The sequence below is a fragment of the Corvus hawaiiensis genome, chromosome 3 (assembly GCF_020740725.1).
Source record: "Corvus hawaiiensis isolate bCorHaw1 chromosome 3, bCorHaw1.pri.cur, whole genome shotgun sequence".
Lineage (NCBI taxonomy): Eukaryota > Metazoa > Chordata > Aves > Passeriformes > Corvidae > Corvus > Corvus hawaiiensis.
Genome location: NC_063215.1, coordinates 65,231,250 through 65,256,810, shown reverse-complemented (window position 1 = coordinate 65,256,810; position 25,561 = coordinate 65,231,250). Strand labels below are relative to the sequence as shown.

Here is a 25,561-nt window from a genome sequence, read left to right as displayed (position 1 = left end):
TCTCCTGCCTTCACGACTTGACAAAAAGAATCCCAGAATAGCAGCTCTTTCACAGAGAAAGCCCAGTGGCTTCTGCTGTCCAGCGGTGTTGCTTGTAGACTGTATGCTGCAGTGAGGACATAGGACATCAGTTTTGCACAGCTCAATGTTCAGAAGGGAGAGTCAGTGCACCCTGCGTGGTGCTTGAAAGGCCTTTTGAAAATGGGCAAAAGAATTACAGTGGCCTCAGCTGTTCTGGGGCATTTTCATTTAAACTACTGCTGGTGGGGATGTAGAAGGGCAGTGTTGTTTTCCACAGACCCATAATTTCTCCAGTTTGTTAAAAGGTTCTATCAGGAGCCTTGCAGATCATTGAGTTAGGTTTTGTCAGGGAAACATCTTTATTCCAGGCTGCATAACCAGTGTGTTGAATTCAGTGTAAAGAGCCAGGGGAATAAAATCTTATACTTGCATTTTAACTGAATGCATAATAATTTAGATGTGCATTAATTATTCTGTGAGGAGATGTTGTTTTACCCATGTTATTCTACTCTTTCTTGAATTTCCCTCTCGTTGCAGTTTGTCTCAGAGCATGCTCCAAAAGAATCAGAAACAGCCCCAGCAGATGCCAACCATTCTCAAGCACAGAGTTACTGCCTCTGCCCAGAAAAGCACACACTCTCATGTGAATGGGAGTGGGTGGGAAGGGCTAGTGAAGCTTCCCTTCCCCACAGTTAAATTTTCCTTCCTCTTGTTTGCCTCTTGCTCCTGTGTGCTAAACAGGAGTCAAAGCCGTGCCTGTTCCATATCCCACTCCATTGTCTGCCTTGCAGTTTTGCACAAGAAGCCCACCCTTGCCAAGTATCCCAGCCCTGCACTGTGCAGTATGAGGGAAGGACTCAGCTGAATCCACAGCTGTATAATCTAAGTGCTTAGCTTTGCCAGCTCTTACTCAGGTGGGTATTTTTTTCACTTGAGGAATCTTGCTAAGTTTAGTAACACAGGATAATAGGAAGAGTGGACGGAGAAAGACATGTGCAGGGTGAAAAAGGAGAAATGTTTTTATGCATAAGAATGACTTGAGGTTTTCAGTTTTCAAAAGCCTGAGCACTGCATTCCTGTAAAACACGGAGGCCTTGAGTGGAAGGGAGGGGTGGGTTTCTGAGCCAGATCTAACACAGGGTGGTGGTGCCCATAGGTCAGAGTCAAATGGCAAGTGACAGACAAAAGGCATCTGCATTCCTCATTTTATACAGTGAAGAGGACTGCATTTCTGGAGCACAGGTACTTGCTTGCATTCATTATAACAAGAAGTTATAACATTATAACAGTAAGGCGGGATGTAAATTTGATGCTCTAAGTCAGGCCATGAAAAGACACAACTGATAAAGGACAGATTATTTTTGCATTCAAGGTCAAGTGGCATTTAAATAACCATTCTGCAGACTGAGTGGAAAATTACAGAAGAGGAATTTTTGTTGGCCACTTCATCCTTTTCAGCTCTATAGCAGAACTGGAAAGAGGTGGAAAAAAAAATCAGTCCCTGCTCCCTGCTTGTGAATGTTAGCTTATCCTGTCAGCATTTCATGCTTTTATTACAGGTCTGCCATTTTCTCTGTAACTATTTTAAAACCTGAGTTTTGTGGGACATGGAGGTTTGTCCACTCTGAAAATGCAAATTTTGTTCTTCCATGATGCAGGAGTGATGATGGGAAGCTTAACCCTCAGCCCCTTCTCTGGGCACTGAAGTATTTCTCAACACTGACTGGAGAGACTTTCATACAGAAAGATGTGTGTTCAGATTCCCTGCTCTCTCAGTCCTTCGCCCTTCAACTGAGACTGCCAACAAATGATTGCTGAACACTTGCCAGACAGCAGTAACTTTCAGTCCTGAGTTTATAATAATGCAAAATCAGTATTCTGCTGTCAACCCCTGGTTTATAATAATGCAAAATCAGTGTTCTGTTGCTGGGAATGCCTTATTCATTATGGGCCATGTCCAAATCACTTGAATATGAAGCTGTGGTGATGCACATCAGCTAATCTGCCAGAAATTGCCTCATAAAGGTGCAATTTGCCATACTGGCAACACGTAATTTATGAAGTCTCCTTTTTCAGACCAAAATGCAGGTTGGCTTATTCCAAGGAGGCTAAGAAGGATAAACTCTCAACCAGCAATAAAATTCAAGGGAAAATAGGTACCTAATTCTATAAAGCACTGCTGAAAAATCCCATCTGTTAATGCTTAAAACAATATATCTTCATAAATATTAAATTGATTCAAACAGCTAGCATGCGCACGCATGCTCTCTCTCTCTCTTTCTTTCATATTTTTCTTTTTTCCATCTCATAGTTCATTTACTGACTTTCTGGAAAGATGTGGAATTGATATCCAGAGTTGGGACTGGCCTCATCCAGCCATGCAGTAGTGTTTCTGTTCCCACTCCCACCAGAGCCCTCTTCGCATACATACAATTAACCTCGGTTAAGTATTGGATATGCAATAGTGTGTAGGCAGCAGAAGAGATCCTCTAGTTGTTTAGCACTCTGGCATCAGATGAGAATAAATACAGGGCATGACCTGGCCCTTCAGGGCACTGGCCTAGATCTAGTAACATACAGACTGAAGTTTTTCTGTGTAGCTGACACTGATTTGATGAGGAAACTGCCTGAATGCTTAACATAATAGCATAACAATTGACAGGATTTCCCCAACCTTATTTAACACAGATTTGTGTTTATGCACATGCATGCATTCACATACACACTGTTCTTTCAAGCTTGTAAAGGCTTTTGTGGAAAAAAACGTTATCAAACTTTGATATAAAGATGTGTAACATGGAAACATGCTGTGGGCTGGATTACATTTATCTCTGTAGTAAATCAATTGACTTGAGTGACCCTCTGTAAAGGAAAGTTTAGCCACTTATGAATTACAGATATACCTGTTACTTTATATCTACTCATAACCATTTGCTTAAAATGATTTAACATATGATTTTCCTTCATAGTTTGTAGAAATGGCTTCGTACAGAAGTTTCTAGTTACGAAAAGTATCCAAAAGCAGTAATGTTTTTATGTCTATAGTTTTCCCAGACGTGTGTAATGTGATTGTTTCCCTGTAAGTTTCACTCTTACTGGATAATGGGAAAATAGTTTTGGTGTTTCTTCATAACCATATGGAGAACATTTAACAATATACAATTCAGAGAGCCCATCTCTGTGGAAACAGAACCACATACTTCAGTTCATGACCCAGTACATGGCCAACAGGTCCAATACTGCGTTAAGTGCTCTACCCTTAGGGCTGTGTCCTTCTTGCTTTGGGAGGGGGAAAAAGTGTGCTGGCTTGAGTACAAATACGATTTTAATGCCCTAGGAAAAGATGGATTAAACAGCATGTTCCAAGATTCTTTGTCTTCCCTCGTCCTTTGCTAGCTCTGTCTCAGTGTTGTTAAACTGATTTAAGTGTAAGGGATGAATTCAGCTTACTGTAGTCCCTTTTAACACTACAAGATGTGTACTGGGCAAAACCACAAAAATACACATAAGAATATCAACAACAAAAGTATTTGTACAGCGCTAAGCTTTATGTCAGGCTATATTGGTTTTCAAACATTCTCACTTCCAGCAGGCTGGACTCCCTGCTGATTGTGGTGTAATGAAGTTTACATAAAGGAGGAAGTTAAATTTATTTCCATACCAAAAGACAGTGGCTTGAGAAAAATGTAAAGTCACTAAAATAATAATGAAACAGAATGGGTGGAAGAAGAGCCCCCTGCAGCAGCCCATGTTAATTACCCTTGCAACTGGGAGATCAATTTGCATATATATTCTTTGAAGCCTGTCAGGTATGAATTGAACCACTGAACTGTTACATTTGATAATCTAGCTCTCCAAAGCATTTCTGCTAAGGATGTTATGTTTCATAGGACTAGTTATTTTTTCTGTCTCAAAGTAAAGAGCTGTACTTAATTTGTTCCTGTATAAACAGATCTATGTTTGTGGCTTCCTGGAGCACCAGGTTAGCAACATAATCTCATCAAAAGCATTGGTACTGCTGATTAAACACAAAAGAGATATAGTCAAATAGCCCTGACAACCAGTGAAAGCAAGGAAATTAAAACTTAAAGCTAGTGGTGACAGGCATGACTCAGGGGATAGTTAATGAGTTATGGAGCTTTTCAGCTCCAGGACACATATTCCATTATGTTCTGTACTAGTGGTGACAAAATTGTTGCCATCTGACGGCTGCTTCATGGCTGGAATAAACCTACTGTGTGGTCCCAGGAATTTTGCAAGTCCATTTGTTTTGCACTAAATGTTAGTGTAGCATCCTGATGCCCGTGCTGCAAAATTGTTTGCAGCGAATGATAACAGTTTACCACCTGTTGGCAGCAGTTTCAGAGGAGTATCAGAGATTTATAGAACTGTTGAAAAACCTGTTTCTCTGTCTGAGTAATCTAGAGTTGCTTGACTGAAACCAGTAGAAATGAGGGTTTCTGTGGAACAAAACCCATGGAAAGGGAGAAACTGTGCATGAAAATGAATTTTACGCAGGAACAGGATATGAACTAAAGCTTGCTTTTTCTCGTTTAACAAAACAGTGAGAATTTTATACAACAAATTTCATACAGCTCATATGAACTCATGTTTTTAAACTTTTTTTAATAAACAATAATAACAACAAACCCCACAACCCCCCCCCAAAAATCCGCAAGTAATACCTTATCTGAGTTCTTCAGAAAAATGTATTACCTGTAACACATTCTTTTGAACACAGGTGAACCCTGACTCTTCAGATATTTCCTAGCATTAGATCTAGGGCAATACTTTTCTGATAATAATTGCACGTAATATTGATGTAGGGCAAATACTCCATTAACAGTGATCAAGAGGCGTAGCAACTCTTAAGATTAAAAACCCAGTGCATAACAGAGTGTTGCTAGATCTGGTGCGGGGGGCCGATGCTTTCCATGATTTCACTCTGGACCTACCAATAATTCTGCTTTTCTGAGGTTGCTCCTTTATGTGGTTGCCTTTTTTTTTTTGCTATTTTTGAGGGAAAGTTTTACACAGAAGTTCTTCACTGCCTGTCTTCACTGATATAACGGATCATCCCAAGAGTTTATTGTTTTCCCATTTCTGAATGGGAAGAGTTAGACTCAAGGATGGTCAGATCAGGGCATGGTGTAGGGTAGGTGGAGAGAACAGTTAATTTGTGTGACCAGTTTGCTTGAAATTAATGGTTCTAAACAGCCAGCACCCATATGACACACTTTTCTGGAAGATTTATTCTGAAGGTACAAGAGAAATACTTTGTATTTTTGAAAAATTTAAGCGTTTTTGGGCCCAAGGAGAATTTTAATAGTCCTTAGTGAACCACAGATTTGTTAGCTGACAAATCATGTTCATGCAACTGGCTGCTGCTAGCCGTTAGAGAAGCTTAGTTACATTTTCTCCCTTCATTAACAATGTGAGAATCACTGGAAAAATAGGACATTTGGGGGTGCCTGACTGATCTAGGACTGAAAAGAGAGGTTGATACTCGGGTCTCATGGAAAATTAGATGGAGTTGCATACCCATGGTAGAAACTCAAAGTATCTTACCCAAAGTTAGCTATGGATTGGAGTAATTTTACATCCCAGGGAGGACTGTCAGGATAGCATGTAAAATAATAGAGTTTTTCTTTGGAGAGAGAGAGAGAAGCTGTTCTTATTATTTATACCTCTCTACATCTCTATTACTGTATTTCCTCACTTGTATGCAGTCTTTCAAAATAAAAGAGCTGGCTGATATAATTTTAATACTCTTTAATATAACAAATCTCTTGCATGAAAGATGTTTATTTAATGATCATATATTAAAGATAAGCATATTCCTTTCTTTTCCTGGCAAATAAAGCTCTCCAGGTCTAAAATGAACTGCAGGTAGTTATAATGCAAACCATGCCTAGAAAAATAAACCCCTTCTGTATTAGCTTAAGCTCTTTGCGATTTAATGAAGTCTTACATTTGTTGATCAAATGTGCAAAAGGTGTAGTGCAAGCAAAGCATTCAATTCATAAGAGGGAGAAAGTTTTGTACAGCAGAAATCTTGCCTTACAATGGAAATGTAGGTAATTATAAGCATTGAACTTCAAGTCTTTTTGAAGGATGTGCAGTGAATGCAACAGTCCATATAGAACACCTAAGATATAGAACTATTTATTCCCCTCCAATTTCCTTTATTTTATCAAGAAGAACAATATGAAAGTAGGATGAATGTAGAAAAAGCAGGATATACATCACAAAAATATTTGCTGGTATTTTGAAATTTCCATTGTTTGTTTCCATTTTTAGAGATACTCTTTGTTGGATTCTTGTTGATGATTCCACCTGGAGTTTCCTATCCAGAATGATCCCATGCTTTTTCCTCCCTGTTCTCTTAGGGTCTGTCTTGACATCTCTGTCCAGCAGTTATTTCATCATGCAGTGTCTTTCAGGTTTACTCGCCTGTTGATTTTTTGTTGTTGTTGTTGTATGCCATTTATATCAAGTTTTGCACAAATGTTATACATATTTCTTTTATGGTTGAATTTCAACTGTTCACAAATATTTGTAATTGGATTGGGTTTTTCTGTAATGTATCATCAGATAGTGCACTGTGTAGAACATGCTTAATTAGTGATCTGACCAATAGTGTCATGAATATAATAACTGAATGAGCTACAGAAAACAAAAAATTATATATATAAACTAAGATGGGTAGAAAACATAACATTTTTCTTCAGATAGGTTTCTTAGCTGAAAAGCTGCTTTCCATTTAGCTTTCTTGCATGCTGAAGATTAACTAGAGGACATGAATCCCAAGGGGGTATACGAAATACAGCACATGCCGGATTCTGAGGTGAAGAGTTCAAGAGAGTGTCAAGTTTTTCTGATATCACCATGAAATCTGGAAAAAGATGAAATAAAACAATCAGCTTGAAAGTTTATTAATTTGTTTTGTGTTACAATCACAAGGCACAGAGAGAATGTTAAGAAGCAGTGTTTAATAAGCATTTGCAAATAACCTTTACCAAGGGGAATTCAGAAAAAGGCAGGTCATCTGAAAACAAGACAACCTTGATAGCAAATCAAGAGGCTTTGTTTGTTGAGTTCCTTCTTTCCCTGATGGTGACTACGTGTACTGTTGTTTATCCTTCAGGCCACAGCTGCTTTAACAAGGACACTTTCAGACTGAATTATGGGTGGGATTGTATAATAATAATAGCAATGATGAGAATGGTGATTATCAACTTGCCATTCTCTGCCTGTCCTGTGTATTCTGAGCCAACACCATGATCTTTCAGGCCCACATATTTTCTTCCTACTTTTTAACTTTATAAAGTTATTAATTTGTAAATTAATTTCACACTCTCATGATGTGAAATGACTTGAAGATGACTACCTGACATCCCTTGCCACATTACTGTTTGTTGGCCACTAACTGGTGCTTGTGAGAGTGAAAAGTATCACTTTTTAGGTTGCCTTTTTGTCAACCGGTACTCTAAATATAGTAGGACTTTAGTTTATAGCCACATTGTCGGGGTTGTACAGGACATATGCTACTTGTACATCATTGGGGTTCAAATATGACATTGTGCTTTCCCCATCTATAAGAGAAACATTAATGCTGTGCTAACTTTTCAGTTCTATAGTAATCTTGTGCAGCTTCTATAGCAGCATTCTTTTGTTTAAGGTTGGGGAAAAAAACAGAGTAGAAGAGATACAAATGTTAAGGTCTGAACTTCTTCATCTCCATTTCTTCCAATTTAAGACAAAAAGACCATAAAATGAAACTGCTAGAGGACAAGGTCACAAACAGCACTATGGAATTTTCCTTTCCAAAATGTGTTGGAGATACAGAAATTTTACATGTGTTACAGGAGAAACTGTACAAGAAATTGAAAGAGAGATGTATTGAATGCCATGAAACAGACAAATCACATCAGAATCAGGAAATCCCCATAGCTGAAAATAGCGGGGAAAGTAAAATTTCTTGTGTTGCTGTGTTTCCCTTTGTATCTGTTTATGGTCATTGCTGTTGACAATGTTCTGGATTGCATGGATGTTTTGTTTGCACTGAAATGGCCAATGTATGTCCCAGGGTCTTTGCTGTACCTCTAGTTTGTCTTCTGAAGCATGGATACTCTCTTCGTACACTGCGAAGTCAGTTCCTTTTTTCCTTGTTATTCTCAAATAGAAAACAATTTCCATTACTTTTTGTTCTGCTCTCCTGCTATATTCCCTGTTTTTATGGGCATTCCTTTGAATTCTGCTTAAATTACTACAACTGTTCTAAATCCAGGATTAACTGATTTTACTTTACTCTCTCTATTTCCCATTCTCCAAATGTAATTTCCTCCTTCTCATTCACAAAGGCAATTTAAACAAATTTCACTTTGGCAATGTGAACACCCTGTACTAGAGTCTTCTCATTCAAGTTGGACTCATCTTTGATCCACCAGTTTTGGTTTGCATAATATAGGATAAAATTCACTCCATGTACAACTACAGTTTTCATTGCTACAATTCATGTACGGTATATTGACATTTACTTACATTATAGTTCTCATAATCTGAGAAGTCAAACCTTAAGAGTTCAAGCTGGGAGTAGTTCAAATGCTGGAGTTAAAGTCAAGGATATCTGAAAGATGAGCAAGAACTGAGTCCTATATATTAATAAGTTTTTTTACACGAACTCCTCAGTTTTGTATGTTATTTTGACTTTATTTTTCAGGGAAACTTTTCTCGGTATATTTTATGGATTCAATTGGCAGGACAGGGGGGAAACTTCCACTAGTTCCAAAGATTAAAGAGCTTAACAGACTTACTAATGAAATTCATGCTGTTGTTTTTTTTCTTTTTTTTTTTTCTTTTTGTTATTTTTTTGTTTTGTCTTTTGTTTTTTTTTTTGTCTCGGACATGGACAGCAGAAAGAATGAGAAGTCAGTGAGGTAAACTTACTTATGGTGGATATTTAGTGTTTTTAATGACATGCAGAATGATAGTCTTAGGGAATTCTAGAGATGATTATTTCATATGCTGAAACTCCATCTGTACCACCTTGGGTGAAGGCAGTGGTATTCATATCTGACCAAAACCCCCCTATCTGTACTCTGTTTGGATGGGAGCCATGTGTTCAAAGACTGATGGAGAGAAGATAGCAGGTTGGTCTTGTTCGCAGAGCTCATGTCTAACTCTCAGAAAGAACAGACACCAGTACAGTTTTCTCAAATCTTTAAAGTCTAGGTGAACTACAAAGAACATGAAATTGTATTTGAATAGAATTCAAAGGTAAAAGAATTGATATGTTTGCTAAAGATTAAACATGAAGGTGTTGTGTAAAAACCTCACATGGGAATATATGTGTAACATATACTGTTAAGCTGAGGAGCAATTATCAATGAATTTAGTGTTTATATTTATGTTCAAGCTTTCTGTCATTTTTCAGGCAATATTTAGACTGTTTTATGACATTTTGAGTATAGAAATTGCACCTCGGTGTGTGAAATGTAGTCAGTACTTAGTTTCAGGTTTTAAGTTACTGCACACAGCTTAATTATGCTTAATGTCTCAGAAAAAGCCAAGAGTGCTCTCTGCTCCAGCAAAGAGTTAACCCAAAGTTTGAGAAGGGAGTTTAATAGAGTTATACAAAATATTACCTCAGTATTCCACTCCAGTCAGTTATTTGTGCAGATGTGAATTAATGGACTGTTATAAAGGTAGTGCGATTTCTGTCTTTTCAGTTAAGGAGTGATGATGGCCAAAGTTTCGTTTCGTGTCCTACCATTAAGTAAAATCAGTGTGCTAATAAAAAATCTTTGCATATCTTTTAAGAAGGAACTTCTTAAGAAATGTTAAGAATAGCGGACATTTATGCCCTTTGAGAAGCAGAGCAGCCCTTGGTCTTCAAATATCACCTGAATCTGTTTAAAACTACTTACATCAGTTGGAAATGTTGAGGCTACTAGAACTAATGCCATACATGAAGTTGGAAACATCCAGTTGTTTGTGTATAAGCATTTGCTAGTACATTCTGGTCTCCTTGAGGTTATACAAAAATATTTTTCAGGAGAAAAGATTTCAAACTGCCATCGAACTAGTAATCTGTTTTTATGACATATTTCTGAGGGTTGATCTCACTCTCACTGTGTGTCATGAGTTCATGAACATTTTTTCCTGGGTATATGTCCCAAGTTTAAACATTTAACTGAAAATTCTGTTTTAAAATTAAACGTTAATAATGCATGTTAATGTTTAATAAGACTGATGCCTTCACAATAAATAAACCAATAACAACTTTTTGGTATAAAAAAGGTGGTTATCCTCAGAGAGAAATATGTTCTTCCATGAACAAAATAACTCAGACCTACAGACTTTTGAGCCAAACTTATAAAAGGTTGTTATGAGCAGAGCACAGCTGTGGGAGTTAGGGGTCCCAAATTCTAATTCAAACACCCATTTGAGGTGAAGAATTTCTGACTCTCTCATCACTCCCCAAACACTCTAATGCCTCCAAAATATAGTCTGAAGTACACAATAAGAGGCATATAAACCTTATGCTATTCCCTGTGCAGGCTTAGATATCATTCAGAATTTTTACAGCTTTGTGTTTGTAAATATTTTAAAACTGAAAGGCATTGTGTGAGAGCTAAATCTTCTTTAATAGCTTAAGTAGTTCTAGTGAAATAACATAGATTTCCTCTTATCACTTTAATTACCAAAGGCAATTGATAATCTTTCTTTCTGCTTTGGTTGGTGAGTGCTTCTGATTTACACTCCTGTATATTCCATAGTTTTCCTAAAATCTAGCCTGCATGAAGTATAGAAACTGAAAAATTTTTGCTTCATAGGAACAGCACACATGTAGCAGCACACAAACTTTGATAATAATGTTGTTGATCTTTTTGGAGGGCTTAATTTCCAAAAGTAAGAACTTAATTTTTCCAAAGCCATTAAGAAGGGGATGAAGCTGCTGTAGTCTTGGTTGAAATGGTATCTAATTTTTCTCTCACACCTTTGCCCTTTGATTCTCCTGGATACACCTTTTGTGGAAGTGAACTCTGTGTGTTTTTCAGTGTGCGATCTCAGCCCTATGCTTTTCTGAAGGATGTCAAAGTCTTTAAATATTTGCAAATTATGCAGATTGTGAAAATAGTACCTAATAGAAAATTATGTTTTAGGTTCTATGTTCTAGTGTTCCTTAGAACATTACTATTCAGAACTTCTATTTAGGACTAAGATCACATCATGATTATACATTAGGGTTATGTACACAAACTTCAAAATTTACTCCACTCACTTAAAAATTGGGACAACTAATTTTCATCCTTGACAAAGATGGATAATTCATAAGGCGAGCATCATCAAGGACTTAATCTTTACTTCATGGCAAGGGCATAGAAGGGACATGCAGGGTTGACGAAGACATAGCAGGGAAACTCAGCGAAATCTCTGTATAGGCATTTAGTGCTCTGACTCTCACACCTGATGCATTTCTGTAGCAGATTGTCTATAAGATAAAGATCAATTTGAAGTAAATGAACAGGAAATATTAGACCAGTCAGGCAGGTTAGGAAGGTCACCGGGACCAGATGGCATAAAACCAAGAGTTCTGAATATGAAATTTCCAAACTTCTGGCTAAGGGATGTAAAATGTCATTACAAATGGACACTGAACTAAAGGACTAGGACAGCTGTTGTATGTGCCATCTGTCAGAAGAGCTTTAGAGATGATCTTGGGGATGACAAACCAGTGAGCCTGATTTCCATTTCTGTTAAGACTGTGCATATGTGTATGAATGAAAACAACCTGTTTAGAAGAAGTTACATGGCTTCTGGATTTGAAGGATGTTTTCAGTAATAATAAGGATAAATGGGATCAAATGGACATAATACACACTGTTTTTTAAAATGTCTTTGATCAGGTTCCACACCAAATGCTCATTACAGAAATTGTGTTGCCATGGGATTAGAGGAAAGCTTTTTATAGAAGAGGAACCTATGATAGGCCTTAATAATGGCAACATTTCAGAATGGAATTGATACTGGGACCAGTTTTAATCAGCATCTCTGCTCTGGAGAAGGCAATGAACAGTGAAATCTGCAAGCCTGTGGATAAATTCTCTGTTGACAATCAATGTCATTTGCCTTCAATACCAATGGCTTCAATGGTGAGAACCTCCAAAATAAAACTGAGCAGACCAAAAGTCAGCAGGTCAAGTTCAGTCAGTGGAAGTGCATCTAGAAAAAAATAACATGAACCATGCTGAAATGATGCTGGACTCAGAACTGACACTTAAAGCTCAGAAAGGGATCGCTGACATTTCTCTGAAGTCTTAGTGTCAAACAAAAAAGTGTTAGGCAAGTGTAGAAAAGTTAAAAGTTAATAATGAGATTATCCTTGGGAACAGAGAGTGCCTGAAATAAGAGGACAGCAGGGCATCACTCTGAAAACTGATGTGCCCATATCCTGAGTATCATGTGCAGTTTTGTCTTCACATATGAGGAAGGGTATAGCAGAATCCAAAGAAGTATGGAGAAAAACAAGAAAAATGTTCAAGATGATGGAGCAGCTGCCTTGTGCAGAGACACTTAAAGGCTAGGACACTTCATTTGAAGAAGAGAAGGCCGAGGAAGGTTATGACTGAGGTTCATGAAATCATATAGGCAGTAGATAAACTGAATACACAAAGGTTGCTCACAAAAGTCCCACAACCCTAGATCTATGGGAACTTGAAATCAGTAAGGCTTTTGTTTAAAGCCAGTGAATATAGTCATTAACATAGTGAATTTCTTGAACTGAGACTCACTAGAAAGGGTGGAGGAAACTTCTACTGGCAGGTTTGGAAAAGGGTTAGTCATAGATAACTCTCTCACAAAGATCCCTTTAGTTCTTTTAGTACTGGGCAGGAGTGTACCCACTGACAATATTAATTAAACCATTCCCCACACTGAGAACATCCATGTGGGAAATGGACTGCAGAAAATGACCAAGCTTCTTGTGTCACTGTTGTTACTGGAAGAAGCATACTGGGCTGCATGAGCATTAACCTGCCCCTCAGGGGCATTTCTTACCTATCCTTTTCCCTTATTCAGTCAAAGAATTTTGTATATGGTTTCTTTTATTGAATGCCAAATCTATTTTTTAAGCAAGAGTGACTTTTTTATGGTCTCATCAATGAGAGCTGCATATATCTCTGCAGCATCCACATTGTCTCAGACACTGTGAAAGTGTTGCTATTAGATAATGATTTCTATGCAGAGATCAAGATAGTGTATAGGTTCTGCTTAATGTGGTAAATCAACAAGTAAATTGCAAGTCCCAAAAAGGTTAGGCAATGCTAAAAATGGAATATACAAGAAGGGTAAAACCAGTGATCCCTTGGCAGAAAGGACAAAGAAGTTCCTTATGCCATTTTGTTTTCCCAGCCAGTAAAACAAGTAACAAATACAGATTAATGTCACAGTCATGTACAGAAAATTAAGGAGGTGGTAACAAGTCAATAGGTTTCTGGGATAAATATCATAGGCAAATAGAAGTGGAATAAATGAAGTCCAGTGGCACATTTTGTGTCATTTACCTAACTGGTAAGTTACATAGCCACAGGCCTCTGTAAGGAAGAGCCACCTGATTATGAGCCTTGAGTTACATATTACAAAATATGTTAGCATTTCTTTCCAGGGTAAGGAACATACATATAATTGAGTTAGAGAACAAATACCAGGGCACAGCGAACTTCTTATTTCAAAGAGACTATATGGGAAAATAATGAACAGATGGCAAACAAAAGGAATGTATTGGCATTTGTTCTGCCTGCGAGACATAGTAGTCTCTCCTTTATTTTGGACAGTCCAAGAATCATGCACCACATGAAGTTTTAGATATCATGGCACAGGAAGACTGTGTTGCATAGGGGAAACATTGACATCATTAAATTGTATACTAATTGTATCATTAAGTTGTATACTATAGATCTTTTAAATAAACATTGCAACAAATGATGAAGTGCAACTCTATTATTCTGAACCATTCAAGAATTATAAAGTACTATCAGTTTCCAGTAGGCCTTGTTTGGAGAAATCGAGGTGAAATTTTTCCATTCAGAAATGGTCTTACAGGTAATTTGGGTTGTTTAGGATACATGATCAGGGTGTTTAAATAAAGACTGTTGCATTATTTTAATAATACCTTTAATAAATACTTTTGATAATGAGGATTTTTTAGTTATTCAGTGTCTATGATTACACTCAACTGTGAGAGGGATTCTACATGGAGGCTTAAAAATAGTCAAATATTCTGATTTACAGTGTAATTTTATGTGAAAAGATGGCTAAATATAATTTTTATTTTCCTGAGAAAATAATTTTTATTTAGGACACTTACATAATGCAATGAAATAAATAGATTTTATTTACATTCTTAAAGATAAGCAAGTGCTTCTCTGCTATTTTGATTAGAAATAAAATTAGGAACATGTTAAAATACTGTCCTGCACTGTCCTAGGAAAAACATACCTACAAGATAAATTGATAGTTTTATAAAAAACATTATGTATTTATTTATTTTAGATTTGATAGAAAATAATGGTCGTGTAAAACACATAGTGATAATTAGGCTTACAGACACAAATACTCCTGATACTAATAGCAATATGCAGGTAAATTTACTCTGTTATCTCACTCCCTTGAATAATCAGTAGATAGTAATATTAAATTACAGAATGACTGAATGGATTGCTAAATTTAAATGGGGTACCTGATTTTTCAATCGACACTCACCGAAGTACAGATCTCTCTCTTTCTCTTTCTCTCTCTCTAATCAATATGGTTTGCATACTTACACAGCAAATCTCAGAAGTCATTTCAGACCCATCATTGTGTGCAAAAAACATTTCATAAGTCATTTGGAATACTAAACAAATTAGAGAAAATTTTCCTTTGGATTAGAGAAGAAATTTGTTGAATTAAATATATTTTCTGAATTATCTCCTCTTCTATAATAAGCAGACTAGATTAAATTGAGAAGCCAGTATAAAAGAGCCACTGGGATACCTATTATTTCTTCATCCTTTTATCCTCTTGCAATTCTCTTTAGGAAGCGTACATGTATATGCTGCATGGAATATTATTAACTGACATTAAGTCTCTCATCCCCTTAGGCCAGGGCTTTTTTCCTCCTGCTGTACTGACCATTAAGCAGCTCTTGTGGATGTGATCTGGAAATTGTTGTATTTATACCTTCTCAAGCACATGTCTTAAACTACTCATTACATTTTGATATTTCATGACTTTTTAAGCCTCATATAAGTTGTAATAGCAATTATGTTTTAGTGTGATGACATGAAAGTGACAGGCTTGGTTCTTTGCTCTAAATGGGTGCCAATGTCTTTTAATATATTATTTCTCATCTCCTGGTATCTATCTTTCACTCTTCTTTCTGTTGTAAATATGTATGATTAAGGACATAGTAAAACTGCCTACGCAGAGCCTTGGAGGAAGCTACATAAAATCTTTTTCCTTTGGCTGATCTTTGTTGGTGGAAGGCCATATTTGGTGGCTTGTACTTTGAGTGGGACAATTAGGAGCACAATTCATGCCCATGCACACTTCTGAATAATGCTGGCACATCAATTATTTGACAGTGCAAATTTTTTGCTGAAAGATAGCATGGTGAGAAGAAAATTAACTCTATTGCACAGATCTCTTGGTTGCATTCTCCGCCAATTATACTTAAAATATTTTGCCTTTTTGTACCCTGTTCTTGTATAGCAGCAGCAACAGAGAACAAGTATGGTGTATCTCCTATTCACTTTCCTAGCGGGCTTAAATGTTTCTAACCAGAAGCATCCATCCAGGTTCAATATTCAAATATTCATTTGTACTAAAATATTGTGGTCTTTTTTCCTTTTTTTTTGAGTTTAAAGGCTCAAAACTTCAACTCCCCCTCCTCCCCATGGGAAAAACAAAGGATGATACCAGTACAAGAATCTCATTTTACACTGCACCTGAACTGTCTCTCTGTTTTTATATTTTATGGTCCTGCAGTTCTTTCTTCAGTCACACTGACTGCATTAAATTATGTAGAAGCACAGGCTTGTGACGCCTCTGAACCTGCAAGAAAATATAAAATCTTTCTTTTGCTTTCACCCTGACTCAAAATTAAATTCCAAAAATTATTTACAAATACTATCACCAGTCTAATGAATGGAATTAAGGAAAGGCAAGGGCAGAGTCATCAGTTCTATTATCTACCAGTGTTGAAGGATTAGCACTAGAATTAGTATGAATTTACATTACTAAATGGTCTCTGAATGTGATAACTGGGTGAAAGTTGAGTTTGTTAATATTTCTAAGCAATAGCAGAAGATGAACTCTCTGCCTAAGGCTTAGGGCTGAAGCAAGGAACATTGAGTTCCCAGTCACAGACTTGCAAGGTGACCTTGACAAGTCACAGAACATATCTGTGCCTCAGTGTGAGATGGGGGATATTAAAATATTTCCCAGCTCACAGAAGTGTTGGTAAGGTTCAATTAATCAAAGTCTTTCAATATCTTCACACAGAAGGGTCTAGATAAGAACAAAGTATTATTGTTACTAAAGCAGACCTCTCCTGAGCACTTAATTTTTCATTTTATATAAACTTTTTTAGCTTATATGCACTGTCAGCATACACAGTCATTGATCCTTCAGATCTAGTTTGTGTGGAGCTTGTCAAGATACAGCTGTTTTTAGTGCTATATCCCTATTAGGATATGACACAATACATCATAACAGCTCCATCAGACCCATTAGGGTGTAAGCTGTCAATGTGTAATAAGATTAGTATGCATTACATCTGGTGGGGCTCTGATAATTCTGAACTAGGTACGCTATCATGGAGTCTACAAAGCCTTTGAATATTGATGTTGCACTGCTAATGAATGCAACTGTATTGTTTTGATGTAGAAATAAAATATATTCTCCAGTATGTGTGAAGAACATTTTTTTTACAATAAATGTCTTTAACTTTTCCAGAAATCCCCAAAGATGTCCTCCTCACCTTCTTCATGTACTAAAGATCTGCAAGTATTTCTATTTACAAATGAAGGTTTTCTTGTTTGAGGGAAGGACAAAACTCTCTAAATAATAGCCGAAAATATTCAAATAAATATAATCAAATAAGTGGCCTTGGATGCCCTAGACTATAGGAAGTTGATATTCAGAATAGAGACTGAGATAGGAACAACTTCCAATGTGCTTTTTGTCTCTATGAAAAGTGCAGTTTTCAGACAGAAAAAAAAAAGAAAAAATATGCTGCTTTACCCACAACATTAGTCAGAGTATAATTTAGATAGGAAAAAAGAAACATTCAGATAATTTCAAGTGAATTCAGAACCTTCCACTGATTGTCTAACAACAATCTAAGAAAGGTACTGTCGATGAAAATTAAAGAATCACAGGGTGATCTGGGTTGGAAGGGACTTTAAAGATTGTCTACTTTCAATCCCCCTGCCATGGTCTTTCACTAGACCAGGTTGCTCAGATCTCCATCCAACCTGTCCTTAAACACCTCCATGGAGGAGGCATCCACAACATCTCTGGGGAACCTGTTTCAGTGCCTCACAACCCTCACAATAAAGAATTTCTTCCTTGTATCTATTCTAAACCTACTATCTTCCAGTTCAAAACCATTCCAATTTGTCTGTCACTACATGCTTTAATCAGCAGAACCTTCTGATTCAGAGAAAGATGCTATATTAGGTTTGTGCTTCCCTGTCTGCACAACACCTGAGCATCAACCAATCAGTGGGGAACTTACTCTCCTCATACCTTTGAAGGACCATTCATTGGGAGAACTAGAGTGCTGACTTGACTGGATCACAGTAAAGTCTGTGGCAGAACAGGGAGAAAAAACAAACTTTGCTGATATTTTAACATCATCACCAGCAATATGCAATTCTATATGCATGAAACTCTTGTTCACAGTATCTCATTATTCCTGAAATAATTCCTTGCTCAAAATGAACAAGGTGAAAAAGCTTCAGTTACAGATATTGCCTGTAGAGTTTTCCTGAGAACTTGTACCTACACACTTGTGAGCCTGTACAGGAGGAGGTTGTGGTAAGTCTTGAGTAAAGAGAGACATGACGGGAAAATACAAACTCCAAGTGCTTACAATATTTTCAAGCCTTCCCAGAGAACACTGAGCTGAGTGGCTTCAAAGGAGCTTTAACATAGCACTTGGCCAGCAAGAGTGTTAGTAAATCTTCAGGAGGTCTGAAGTCTCTCCTAAAAGAGGGAATTAGAGCCTCTCACAATCAGTTGTCTTGTGAAAGTGTGAGCTGTTTGATTTTTCTGATTCTGCACCGGGGGGCACAGGCAGGCAGACTTAGAGTCAGAAAAAGTTAATAAATTTTATAGAAACATGTATTCCAAAAAGTTCTGACTGAATAAGAAGAGAAAACAATACAGTCATTTTTCATAATGATAAAAAGTCTTGTTCAAAGACTTTCTCATTAAAAATTAAATAACTTTTGGTGCAGGAATAGAAGGTAAATAGGAAATGCATTCAGAGACCTGACACTTTTGCTGAAAAACAAGCAGGAAAACATGTTGTGGTCCTTGAAGGAGACATAGAGCACAACTAAACAAGGAAAAATACAGAAAAGAAAAGGTAGAATTAAAAAAAAAAGCAAGTGAAGTGAGGAGAAATGTCAATGATCTGACAAGTAGCATGAGTACAGGCTTTTTCTGTTATTAGGGCAAACAGGAACATGTAAGAAATTCAAGTGTTTTGTGGGTACAGGCTGACATGGGGAAACAATATGCTGAAGGAAAGACTTACATGCAGAAAGAATTTGCATATTTGAAATAGCTAGCAAATTCTACGGGAATAACTACAATGTTCTATGTCAATGTCTTTGTGTCTTTGGCTAGAGCAGCCCACAGAGGAGAGAATGAGAAAATTCAAAGACATGAACTTCATCTTCTACTCTAGAAAAAAATTCCTTCTTATAAATAAAGGAGCTTTCATTGGTATGAAAACACACGTGAAATGCTGGCAGTGATCTAGAACAGGTAGTGAAGAGCAAAGCCCTAAGAACAAATCTATCTCAAGCGTGACAATATAATTTCCCTTATGTGGAGTTCCCAAGAACATGTTGTGGGGTTTTTGGAAGAGATCTCCAGTTTTTCATGGCAAAATGTTCAAAACTCAAAAGTCTTCTGAAAGTGTTAAAATAGACATTAAAGGGTGTTGCTCTTTATTACAGTGTCAAGGACAGAATAAATGTGGAGAAAAAATTTTGAAAAACTAGTTAATTCAAAGACTCTCCCAAACTGAGCAAGAACACCAAAGAGCATATGCCTTCAAAAGCAACATTTGCCGAGACAGCAGGAATCAAATTCTTCCAGAAATTAAATGCTTCCTTGCCCTCACTACAGGTTTGTTTCATTTTTTTTCTTTCCTTTTTTTTTGGAAGGCTATTTTTGAACCACAGTCCCCAGATGGTTAAAAACCTTCTTCTGATTTCCAGCCTAAATTTATTCATAATCAGTTTATTTTCATTTGTCCTTGTGCCAGCACTGTCCTTTTGTTTTAATAGTACATCTATATTGTGTAGCTATTTGTAGATTATTAATATGACAAAAGATATTATCAATTTTTAAGAGAGATCACTAGATAAGATTATGAAGATAAAATTCACTGTTTCAACAGCTGTTTGATCATAAAGTTATAACCTAAAAAGATTATAAATACAATAAGATGTGTTTTCACATCACTTCAAGGGAAATGAATATGGATCTTTTTATTACTTTTTTTATGACATTCAGTAATGAAATACAGTTAAAATAAATTCACTAAAACAGGTCTTGATTTGAGGAAAAAGCAGACTAGGTAGAGTTTCTGTTTGTTTGTTAAATGCAGAACTCTATTCTTCAGCCTTGGTACAAGTGATAGGATGGGTTCTCCTTTGGACCACACTAGTTGTTTGGTTAAAATTGGTAGCAGTATGACAATTAATTTACCACTGCATAACAACCAGCTAATTTTGAAGTACATTTGAAGAAGTGGATTGTTTGAGGGAGGGAAATTGAAAGTATTAGATTGAAGGAATAGTATCCTATGGAAACATACTGTAGAGACTATATTGCTAGTTTTTTTAAAATCCCTTTTGAGCAGTGAAGGTGCCTGTGAGTATTAACAGTCCTTGATATATTAGTATATGAATACCCAACACTAATAATGGTTTCTGGTTTTTTTCTCTTTCCTGTATGAAGGAGGAATGCCAAGTAAACTGCCATCTGCGACACCCTCTAGGAATATTACAGGGATTCCCCTGCAGCGCTTTCCCTTCTGTGAAGGACAGACTGAAGATGTGTGAAGAAGAATATCAGAAATCACATTTCTTGGCTGAATGACATTTCAAATTTACCTTCTTATTCCCAGTATTAATTACCTGCAACCCATCCGACAATGCCTACCCACAACTGGACACCTCCTTCCCTATGCTTTTATATCCTTAAGCGTTGGTCTGTATAAACTCTGTCAATGCTGAGCTGGTGACTCCATTCCCTCTATCCCTCTGTTTTGCCTCCTTTGTTTTTGGGTAGTACAGGGCCCTTCTTTATTAGCCGTTTCCACCTGAATAAGCCAGAGCAGCACATGACTCCTGACCTGAAGCAATGCAAGTGAGTAGGCCAGCTTGATACATGCACTGCCTTTCTATGTGATGCCCCTGCCTTTCCTCAGCAGACACAAGGTACCAGAGATGTCTCAGAGATTAGGAGAGTGTGTCTGTCTGCCTGCTCACGCTGTAGCTCTGGGGGACAAGTAGGGTGAATATGATAGTAGCAGTTTGTGCCCACAAAAGCGAGTCTCCCACAAATACTGTGAGAAGAAAATGGTGAGTATTACTGCTTGTATTTCAGCTGATCATAAAAATAAAAAGGATATAGTAGCCCAAAGGATAAACTGAACTCAAAGGTACTTGCTGCTCTGAAGCTTGTACTATAAAAAAAAATCAGAAGCAAGCTATTCATTGAAGTCCTGGCTTTCATGCACTTGTGTTTGGCACTGTTATTTTAATCTCCTGACCTCATTTTGTGTTTCTGTACTGTTTGTCTTCTCTGGCAATGTTTAACTTCCTAGGTTAAAATTAGTCTTGTGTTATGGAGATACTGTGCTAGGCTACTGGGATTTTTCCCTCTACAGCTTCCCTGATCTTTATCGACAATTGCTCAACATCTGCATAACTCTGTCTTTCCTGTGTCTCAACAACTACACTTGGGAGGCTGCCAGCTCATGGTGGCAATAGGGACCTCTGATGAATATGACAAAAGTATTATCCACTCAATACACTTTATCTGTGGCAAAGAAAGTAACCCCCACCTCATGCACAGTAAATCTGTACCTGCTTACCCTTCATTCTCCATCTCCATCTTCGCCAGGATCCTCCCCATGTTTCTGCATTCTGAACTGGGCACAGATTAAGGAAGTTTCCTAGGAAAACTGTTGGAGAAATTCTACATTTCAGCTTAAATAAACTCTACCTGCTCTATGTGGTACTTTGAAGATCTTTTCTCTTGAAAGAAAGTGACAAATTAATTCCATCCAATGATAATTTATGTATAAAAACAAGGTTGGAAATTAACACAAAAGTAACCTTTATCTTCTGTGAGAACATATGCTGAGAAATATGAGATGGTATCCTATTTATGCAGTAATTAAATGTGATCTTCTTTATCTTCATAAGCCTCTGGGAAAAAGCCACTTCTACAGCAGTTCCTTGGGCTTATGACTAGTTTAGCTAGTCCTGGAGACCTCTTGGTAATTGGCCATTCATATCTATTTTCAGTCCCTTAACATTAATACTGGTATTAAGGTATTATTATTTAGGTGGGAAAACCCACTAAGAATAAGAATTCTGATTCTTTTGTGATATACAGGTCCAGATCTGTGGGCAATTGAATCTCGGATCCAGATTGGCAGGGAATCTCAATTCAAAGGAGTGAGTTGGTTTTGTACACTTAGCATTTACACTTACTAAGCATTTCCTTCTATGGCATGACCTATCCCGTGTTGCCACATCAGCAACACACTTCCTCAATGTCCTTCTATGGGGTGGTCACTCGCTGTTCACCCGTCTGTCAGCACCGGGCAGGCTCCTTTGCGTGGGGGTCTGCCATGTGATACCTCTTCCGCCCAGGGTCTGGTGGAGACAAGCCTCTGTGTGCCACCATGTGCTCCTTTGTGCTGCCATGTGCCTCTGCAGGCAGGTTTTACAGCTCACAACCCAACTCTCTTTTATAATTCCCCATACATTCTTGAATAAGGATGATGAATGTTAATGTTCAAATGCTAGCTCTTCTAAAAAAAAGAGGTTTTTCAGGAAATATCATAAAAATCAAGTTTTGTCCATGTGTGTGAAAGTATTGGAATTTTTTTGATTCTATTCCTTTTACAGAGGACTTTTAATTTAATTTAATTGATTTCTGGATAATGAAGAACAGTGCAAATAAAATCCACATGCATCTACTTAATAGGAACAGCAGTTTAGTCTAATTTTTTTAGTTGTCTATTTTTATTTATGAGAAAAGAAATACATTTAGTAATCATAAAATAGAGATTATATGAGATGCGATTAGCTTGTTATATATTATGTACTATTCAACTCTTATAGCACAATCAGATTATTTTGTGGATGAACACAACCACTAAAACAGCTGAGAAAATCTAACTGTTGCTTGAAACTACATATTTTTCTGAAAGGGCAAGAAATATTCCGATTTTACATGTCAATCTTCCTAGAAAATATTCAAATGGCCTAAAAGCATAAGTTACTACTTATGAAGCAACAAGAAGAGATTCTGATCTTATGCCCCTTGTTCTAATAATCACTTTTTGTTACAAATATTTCTTATTCCTGCCACCATTTTGGACTGATCTGGCAATTTCCTGCTCTTGGGCCGAAAGGTTAATCAAACAGTGATGCCACTAGAGCCAGTGGGTATGGTGGAATGAAATTATTTTTGTCAGAGTTCATATTCACAGGACTGGCTCCTGAATGCTCAGTAGCAAGGCAAAGATATTAAATATAATCTTTATAGTGGGCACTTTCAAGTGCCCATGTGACCTTCCTTTAGAAGGCAACCTTGGGTATCTAGAGATCTTAATCACCTTGCATTTTCTTTGTCTAAGCTCGTACCTTGAAGTCTCAGTTGTTAGGCAGATCAGTCCCTCAGAAACTTAAATTTTCCATTCAATGCTTGTCCAGAATTCCCTTGTAGGTTTGTTCACCAGTGCCAGCTGAATATAAGCACCATTAAAATGAGTAGAGCTGGATGGGAACTGTCTAAATTGTGAGAGAGGTGGAGCTACCAGGTTATTTTTTAATGCTGAGCACAGGAATATAAATCTGTAGTGTAAATGCATAGGGCTGAGGTCATGCAGGCGGGCTCTGTCTATGCAATCCTCGAGTACAGGGCTACCCTGCCCCAGAACTTCTGCATTAAAAGAAAACAAACAAGTGCATTTTCAGATAACAAATGAGCACATATGTAGGTCTCTAGAATGCTTACTGACTTCACGTTTAATGAGAGACTTGAGTAAATCAGGAAGGCTGATGACAAAAACAAGCAGAGTGAAATGCACAGTCATCTGACTCTCATTAATGGCATCTCCAGGCCAAGATTAGAGAAAGATGCTGAGAAAAAGTGATTATTTTCACTTTCTCTTCTGAAAAAAATCTCATCATTGAGCCACACACCTGATTTCAACCATTCAAAGCAGAAAAAATCCCAAGGTCACTAGATTCACCCATGGCTGTTGAGTAAATTGAACTGGTAGAAATTTCATCTTGATTTACTAGAGTTGTCATGCTTTTTTAAAATTAGGAGTTGTACAACTGTGACCCATCACTTGAAGTGTTATTGGCAGGAAATATAAAATTATGGGCACATATTACCTAGCAGCAATGAACATTGCAAGTGAAAGCCTGTCTTTTAAGAAGACAGCAGGAATATAAGATTCTGAGTCTTATAGCAATAATGTTTTGTGGAGCTACAGTAGATCTACAAGAAAGATATTGTGGTGCCATATGTCTAGAGAAGGACAATGAAGCTGGTGAAGTGTCTGGAGCACAAGTCATGAGGAATATCTGAGGGAGCTGGGGGTGTTTATCATGGAGAAGAGGAAGATCAGGAGAGACCTTATTGCTCTCTACTGCCTGAAAGGAGACTGTAGCCCAGTGGGGGGTCGGCCTCTTTTCGCAAGTAACAAGCAATAGAACAAGAGGAAGGAGTTTGAAGTTGCACCAGGGGAGGTTTAGATTGGACATTAGGAAAGATGTCTTCACTGAAACAGTGGTCAGGCATTGGGACAGGTTCCCCAGGGAAGTGGTGAAATCACCATTCCTGGTAGTGTTCAAAAAATGTGTAGATGTGGCACTTAAGGACATGGTTTAGTGGACATGACTGCCTGACTAAAGGTTGGACTCAGTGATCTTAAGGGTCTTTTCCAGCCTTAATAATTCTTTGATCTTTGATGAAAAGACTTGCAAGAACTTTCAAAAGCCTTTGGATTTCAAGAAGCTTTTGCCAATGAAAGAAAGGTCAATGGAGTCTGTTATCAGAGTCTCTTTTTCAAGTGGGGGAGTTACTGTAACTCTAGCACTGTATTTTTTATTCATCCCACAGGGACCAGCCTAGATCTTATGAATACGGGGTTTTATGGCAATAACAGTCCTTTAAAACATCCTCTCTTTGTATTATTTTGCCACAGGAGTGGGAAAACTTCATTCTTCTGAAATTTTCATGGAAAGATTTTTCCATGCGTTTGATTAGTTGCCTATTGTAGCAACTGCAGTTTTTCAAATGTTATGTGCTCAAAGGCATGAATGTCTCTTAGTTATATTATGCTGTGAAATATACTGGAATATAGCCTATTTGAATAAGCACCACGTGTTAGTATTTCTAGAAACAGAAATGTAAAGGACTCCAATTGACTTGGATATTCCCTTGGATGTGCTCTCTTGTGATCCATTGTCAGTGCAGTGATGTTGCCAGGAAGACTGTAAGTTAGGTTCTCCTGAATCAAAATCCACACCAAAGGTTTGTGTATCACCTGTGTCCTACAAGTATTACCCTTATGCTCAAGTTATGAGAGGATCTAAGTTAAAGAACTCTACTAATGAAACTTTTGTTCTCCCGTCCACTAAATTTTGCAGAAATACCCATGAGCTATAATTTATATATCTATGTATTTATTTATTTATTTATTTATTATATGGAAAGGTGTTTTAGGGGCTTTTAAATATTCTTTCACGTTGGAAGAAATCTGAAGTACTACATTGAAACACAAGGAATTACATGTAAATTTATGAAATGAAAGCTAACCAGAAACAGACACTTGAGTCTGATATTATGATTGTCCAAGCTCGATAGTATGTGAAATGTCAATGCTGTTAGAGATTTAACATCAAAAGATGTTTTAATATTCATTCAATTGCAGCTGCTTGTGGCACCAATTAAGTTGCTATATTTTTTGGATCCTTATTACATGTTACTGACCTCT

General features: G+C 37.2%; 1 long non-coding RNA gene across 1 annotated transcript in view; it reads left to right on the top strand.

Moving 5' to 3' along the window:
* LOC125323483 overlaps positions 1-22,175 on the top strand; it is a 29,444-nt gene extending 7,269 nt beyond the window's left edge. Inside the window, exons 2-3 of the long non-coding RNA XR_007202531.1 lie at positions 19,260-19,431; positions 20,269-22,175. This is a non-coding gene — a long non-coding RNA (uncharacterized LOC125323483). The remainder of the gene's footprint in view (positions 1-19,259; positions 19,432-20,268) is intronic.
* The last annotated feature ends 3,386 nt before the right edge of the window (positions 22,176-25,561 follow it).